Genomic DNA, 7,502 nt, shown 5'->3' on the forward strand with positions numbered 1-7,502 from the left:
TCCAGGTCATTGATGAACAAGTTGAACAAGACTGGGCCAAGTACTGAGCCCTGAGGAACTCCACTGACTAACAGCCTTCAACTGGACTCTGCCCCGCTGATCAGAACCCTCTGAGCCCTGCCATTCAGCCAGTTCCCAATCCACCTCACTGTCCACTCATCCAACCCATACTTCTTGAGCTTCCCTATGAGGGTGTTATGGGAGACAGTGTCAAAAGCTTTGCTGAAGTCAAGGTAGGCAACATCCACCGCTCTCCCCTCATCTACCCAGCCGGTCATGCCATCATAGAAGGCTATCAGATTGGTCAGGCATGATTTCCCCTTGGTGAATCCGTGCTGGGTACTCCCGGTGATCTTTTTTTCATCCACTTGCTTGGAGAGGACACTCAGAATGAGTTGTTCCATCACCTTTCCAGGGACAGAGGTGAGACTAACCGGCCTGTAGTTCCCTGGGTCCTCCTTCTTGCCCTTTTTGAAGACTGGAGTGACATTGGCTATCTTCCAGTCATCAGGCACCTCTCCTGTTCTCCACGACCTTTCATAGATGATGGAGAGTGGCTCAGCAATGTCATCTGCCAGTTCCTTCAGCACTCGCGGGTGCATTCCATCGGGGCCCATGGACTTGTGGGTGTCCAGTTTCCTTAAAAGATCCCTAACCTGACCCACATCGACAGAGGGAAGGTCGTCCTTTCTCCAAGCTTGCTCGCTACCTGCCAGGACTGGGGAGCCTGAGGGCCAGCCTCGACAGTGAAGACTGAAGCAAAGAAGGCATTCAGTAGCTCCGCCTTCTCTGTATCTTCTGTCACCAGGGCACCCATTTCATTCAGCAGCGGTCCCACATTACCCCTGGTCTTACGTTTACTGCTGACATACTTGAAGAAGCCCTTCTTGTTATCCTTGATAAATTAGTCTGGGTCAGTTGGGATTTTAGGCTGGTGATGGCGGTGAGTAGTCTGGACTGCGGTGCTACAGTGTGCGTAAAAGGTGTTGAGAGCCAAGGTGCACAGGCAGAGTTAAAACACCCACAGAACATGGTGAGTAGGGGAGGAGATAGGAAAACAACCCGCGGGCTGCTCTTGGTTGGAAAATGCACAGGGAAGGGATATCAAGGCTGTAACCAAAATGATGATGAAATTGTTATGTATCTTAGTTTTCAGCATTGGGGTGATGGGATGGAATCAGTTAACTACAAAATGCAACCATGAATGCTGCTATGTTCTCTTCTGTACAGCCCTACCCAACTGAACACTAAGACAATGAGAACAGTATATGGTCTGTAGTTTTAAGGTCATTATTAATGTAGCTGAAGCTATAGACAGTATGCATCTGTCAGGGGAAGAAGATGAAGGGTAATTCCATGCAACAGACCAAGAAAGTTGGCTAGGACTACCAAGATAGAGAGCCCAGTAGGTAGGAGACAATTCCGGCAGGGGGAGATCGCGACCACCGACTCATTGACCACCTACCCAAATGGTACCACCTACTCAAAAGAGAACAATAGAAGTGAACAACTGAGTTTGCGCAGTAATTTACATAGGAAGCGAGAGAATTTGTACCAATCATTAGAGAGAATGTTATTGATTATGTATGTATGTAATGAATGTGTATATATTTGATTTATATAACCTGACTGAAACAGGTGCCAGGTATGCACGTTAGGTGGAGCGATCCCCCATGCATCCGGCGCCGTGAATAAAGAATGCCTGCCTTTTAACACTACACTGGTGTTACGAGGTTTATTCCTCCCGATTTTGGTGACAAGGCCAGGTTGGATGGGGCTCTGAGCAACCTGATCTAGTTAGTGGTATCCCTGCTCACTGCGGGGGGTTGGGCTAGATGACCTCTAGGGGTCCCTTCCAACCCAAAACATTCTACAGTTCTATGATTCTGTGATCCAGAGAGAGGCCTGTGTCAGTGGGCTGGTCCAAGGGCTCGGAGAGAGCAGTGCTCTGACACAGCCCAGAAATGGAAAAACAGTTGGATAAAGGACACCTCCCATTGCTGCTGGATAGCGTGTGCACCCTGGGGAGGTTTGTTGTAACGGATTTGGCCAAAACAACTCATGAAGGTGCGGTTGCTGTATCTGTGCTATGCTGTGGAGCAGCAGCTAAAGCAGCCTTGGGGCCTGCTGAGTTGCTTGTGTGTGTTGTCAGCCTGATGGAGCATCCTTGAGGCGTACATGGGACTGGAAGGTGTGTCCAGTGCTTTTGAGTTTTCCCCAGAGAGTGCTTAAACTGAAGTTTGAGCAAGACAGACCTATTAACCTAGCCAAGCACAGGAGAGCTTGTCAAAGACCTTCCTTGTAAGAGCCCTGACGCTGCTTGCGTTCAGGCCGGAGTGATTTCTGGGTAGGCAGAGTCCAGAGAAAAAGCAGGCTGCCTACAGTAAGCAATACAGAATTCAGAGCAATTCAGATCTATATAGGTGCAGGCCTGGAGAGTTTATGCAAATAGTATGAACAGGCAAGTTCAGCTCTGGAGACTGCAAGCCTATTGTCCAAAAATGCAGGGTCTAGTGACGTGAGGGCTAAGCATTCACTGCACACACATGATCCCAGGACGGACTTTGGGAAAAGAAAGCAGCCCTGAATTTCTCTTGCATATGGATTTTCATGCCTGTATACTGAGTTAGATTTGTGATGGAGAGGACTATGCAGAGTCTAAGTGACCGTATTTTCTCGCATTTCTATTTGGATGATGTGAACTGCTCCTGGTTTAGCCTGGTTTTACCTTATTATCTGTCCTGAACTTACCCTAGCCTGAACTTACCCTAGCCTCAGACAGCTACCATAGGTGAACCTCTCTAAGTCTGGCTCTGCCAATGTCCAAGTATCCCTGACTTTAAATGCAAAACCAGCCCTCGCTCCAGTTCTGAAAGGTGAGACTGTAACTCTGGATCCTCGTGATTTTGAACTCTGAAGCTTTCAAACTGCAACCTGTTTTAATTTTATTCCCTGTGAGAGCAGAATGCAGATTTCACAGCCTCAGAATATTTTTGCAAAATTGATTTCTTGCTTTTCAGTTACAATAAAATACGTTAGGCTCTCTCAGACATCTGCTTCGCTGTAGAAGTCCAGGGATGCTCAAGTTCCATCTTAAAATAAAAAGTGCAGACTGAAAAAGAAGATTGCTAGAAGAAGATTTCTTAGAAGAAGTTCTCACTGAAATAGTAAAGTTTGAGAGCCATGATTTAGGACATCTGTGAGTAAAAATGCATTTTTCAGCCACCACCAGCAGCTGTGGGTTGTCTGAACTCACCTCTCTGTGCTCTTCCCAGAGGCCGCTCTCTCACAGTTAGTATGCTGCAATCTGACAGGAGGCTGTAGTGAGGTGGGGGTCGGTCTCTTCTCCCAGGTAACGGGTGATAGGACGAGGGGAAATGGTCTGAAGTTGTACCAGGGCAGGTTTAGATTGTACATTAGGAAAAATTTCTTCACTGAAAGGGTCGTCAGGCATTGGAACAGGCTGCCCAGGGAAGTGGTGGAGTCCCCATCCCTGGAGGGATTTAAAAGCTGGGCAGATGAGGTGCTTAGGGATATGGTTTTAGTAGTGGGATGGCAGGGTTAGGTTAATGGTTGGACTTGACGATCTTAAAGGTCCTTTCCAACCTAAATGATTCTATGATTCTATAAGCTGAGCACAGAAAAATTCAGGCATTCGGAGCAGAAAAGTTCTCCTTGGTAATAAAACCTCCTTGATTTTCAGTTACTTGAAGGTCCCTTCTGCTGCCAGGCTGGCTTTTGTGATGGCTCGTCTCCAGTCAGTGGAAGGGACTGTCGTTTCAGTGGACTGGCTTACATGGAGCTTCGGTCCTGCCTTGTTTCCTTCTGTTCACAGGAGCCAGTTGGGGGAATCTTAGTTCATTCAGAGGCATTTCCTCTTTCAGGCCATGGCTGAAGAAGGACTTCTAGGATGAGAACAAAGGTGGAAGTAAGGTGTGTGCAGGATATTTGGGGGAAGAAGCACTGCTACCAGTGGCAGTTGTCTGAGCCAGGGTGATAAAGGCGGCAAGCAGCCGAGAAGCTCACTGGAAAGGCACTTGCAGGAAAGCAAGCGCCTGGTACCTGTGTGCTGAGGTTTAACTTCAGAGTCCTGCGCCATGGCAACAGATGTGGGATTCAGCAGACACGCTCGAGCAAGCCTTGCCTTATTTGAAGCACTGAGTTTCCAAGTCAACAACTCCTGTGTTGCCAAGATACAGACATTAGAAAAAAAAACCCCAACAATAGCAACAAAAAGCTGTCACTAAGGGAGAAGAGCCCCGAATCCGTGCCCTCTCTGCAGGGACGTTATTGTTCAGCACTGACAATGTCACACGCAGGCTCAAGATGGCAATTGCTCCTTGAGTGGCACACAGTCCTTTCCAACCACAAAGGCTTCCCTCGCAGGACGGAAGGGCTGAGTGCCCCAGGGTGCTGATTTTCTACTTCAGACAGACAGTGAACCAGCAAACTGGGTGTTTGGAAGCTGTAATTTCTGGCAGCCGGTACTAAGCAGCTGAACTCGGTTCATCTTAGTAATGCAGAGCTGCTCTGGGTGGCTGCCCCAGCTTGCCGTAGGAGGGCAGCAGCCTACAGCCAGACAGCTCTGACTAAGGGACTGTGTATTCTCATCAACTCACCCTTCCACCCTGTTTTATTTATTGTCCTTTATACAAATACGGTGGAGGGCAGCTATTCCTACGCTCTCAGCCAGCCATTCTACAGCTTTTGCATGCAGACAAGTAACGCATCTCTACATGGTCTGTTCATCCATCTGGATGAGGGCCTGCAGCAGGGATTGTTTTGTGCTGCTGTACTCTGCAAAGATGCTGTAGGGTAGAAGGCACTCCTCTCAAACAGATGAAAATAAGGAGGGCAAGCAGATGTGGACCCCCGATAGCAAAATGTTGAAACCAATGAGGTGGTTGGAATGAGACAAGCTAAGTAATTTTTTAATCTTCTCCCCTGTTTTTCATACAGTATCTATTTTTCACTGTCTGGCATCCTTCATGGGAGCTCCCTGTTGTCTCCTTGACTTCGGGATACAGATCAAGGTTTTAGTATTGCAGATGGCAGTGCTGTCTAGTCATTGGTATGTGGGGCTGGAAAGGACCATCTGTCTTGAGTCCCCTCCTGCAAACAATGAACACACATACCTCCTTTTTTCTCCCTGTTTTCTCTGAGATCTTGCCCAGCGTAGGATTGATTTTCCCGCCGAATCGCTAGCAAGTTCCTTTCTTGAGTTTAGGTGAACCAAAGATTTTCAAAGCTAGGTATCCATTGAACTGCATTTAGAAACCTAAACTGCTGCTGGATTTTCAGCACCAAATGCCCTTTCTCTCTGCTCTCTTGTTTCTGAATATTTCTGAGTTTCCCACCCTTAGAAGAGGCCTGGGCTATGGCAACCTCTATATTGGCTGTGTTAGTGAGCACAGGTCCCTGAATTCAGCCCTGGCAAACCTCTTCTGGGGTCTGTGACCAGTGCCAAACAGAGTAGAAACAACTGCAGCAAAGCAAGATACTATTTAATCTCAACAAATGGAACAGAGTATAAGAGAATGAGGAGTTTAAAACGGCAGAAATGTCCAGGCAGTTGTTTACACGCCATTAGTCGTGCCTCCCTGTCAAAGTCAGGGCTGATGGGCGGGGGCCTCATGTAGATTTTATTTCCATGGATACTCAGAATCCATCCCTTGCTAGTCCATTCTCTGCTGTCAGCCTCTTGGCAGTCTCTGGTGGCCAGATATGGTCACGCAGCTTTTACTGAAGTCTGGGAGCATCACATTCTCTGCTGAAAGATAGTTCCAGTATTGTCTTTTTCATGGTGCCCACCCTGCTTCTCTGGAGCTCTTTCTGGTCATTTGGGTAGTTTTGTAGCAGTCCTGCTGCTAAGTGAAGCAGCATGGAACGGGGTAGTCAAGGAGACAAGGAACTTTGGTAGCAGTGGTAGGTGATGCCTGTCTCCTTGAGTCCTGCAGGACTCCACCTCAGTCCTGAAACTGGAAAAAGGGAGCATTACACCACTGCCAAGTGTTGCAGCACTGCTGAGCCCTGATGGAAAGAGGCTAGACAGGGACTTCTGGAGAAGGTTGCCTTCAGACACGCTAAAATCTCTGCCGGGATTCAACCTGTGAAATTTGCCATGATACAAAGTGGCCAAATGTCTTAAATGCAGCACAAGTCCCTCATCCTCTCCCAACTCGTCCTCTACCTGGTGTTGGGACCATCTATCTATCCTCCCTGCCTCAATGTACACCTGCATACCCCACCTCCCAACCCTGTTCCCCCATGGGGTAAGAGGGGAGCGTTGCTGAAGGTTGTGCCACGGGAAACACAACTGGCTCTGATGCCTTCCTCACCGCGCTGCTGAGACAAAGCCAGATACAGCTTGGGAGGCAAAGGGGAGTGAGGTCCAACAGCCTGGAGTGGGACAGAAGACATCTGGTGTCTAGAAGACACTTGCTATTAATCATAGTATTGTTCTCTAATAATTTCAGCACTGGTTGGGCTTGTATATATTTAGGAATGTGAGACCTCTGCAGCGTAAGTCTCTTTTCCCATCACTGCTCAGGTCAAAGTGTCGTCCCCTGGCTCTCTTCTGTGTTACAAGGGCAGGCTGTGCCATTGCTGGCTACTCAACGGGCTGTTGTGCTTCAGCAGTTTGCTAGCAAACATCTGTCAGAATTCCACTCTGATTTGCCAAAGGTACCTTGCAGGCAGGGTGTCGTTATCCCACAGCTCTTCGGAGTTGCTTAAGCTCTTTACGGAAAACCCAGAGGAAAGGGCTGGTGCATTCCACTGAGTTTTGAATGGATTGGAGCTTAGGAACTTAACTGTGCTTCAGAAATACGCTCTGACAAAGAGCAGGGAGCTGGTGAATAATTCCAGTGCAGATCATCGACAACAAAATAGGTTCTGTATTCCTCATATAAAGGAACTCACTGAGCCATGCTTTCTGGAAAGCTTTCTTCCTTCTGGAGTACATATCACAGTCTGCTTTACAGCTAGATAAGCACATTTGCAGCAAATTAGATTACCCGTGAAATAAACATGCAGGGCGGGGCACAGGGGACTGTGCTAGGATAGGCCAGTGCCCTGCAAGATTAATTTAGTTACATCAGGCTCAGATAAATCTTACCGAATTTAATTTAGATGGAGTATGGGCAGTGGACAGACAGACTTTGAAGCTGTGGTTGGTATTAATGACACACTGTTGACTTCCATCCCTGTCAGTGTCTTGAATAACATGGTTTGAGACCCCAGCGGGGAAGGAAAAAAATAGGATAGTGAAATAAAATGTGTGATCACCAATGTGTTTGATTACATCTTGTCAAAGTCAGTGAGGTCGCTGTAGTCAATGGAGCTACGCTGACTTGTATCAGAAGCTTTTTCTTGTTCTTTGTAATCCTGTAGTACTGAGAAGCCCAAATCCTGTGTCAGCATCTCACCATTGTGAAATCTCAATATGTAGATTCTGCATGTGGCTGAAGGCAATAAAATTCTAGTATGGAAATTAGTTAGGG

The sequence above is a fragment of the Egretta garzetta genome, unplaced genomic scaffold, assembly GCF_000687185.1.
Source record: "Egretta garzetta isolate BGI_Z169 unplaced genomic scaffold, ASM68718v1 scaffold20, whole genome shotgun sequence".
NCBI lineage: Eukaryota > Metazoa > Chordata > Aves > Pelecaniformes > Ardeidae > Egretta > Egretta garzetta.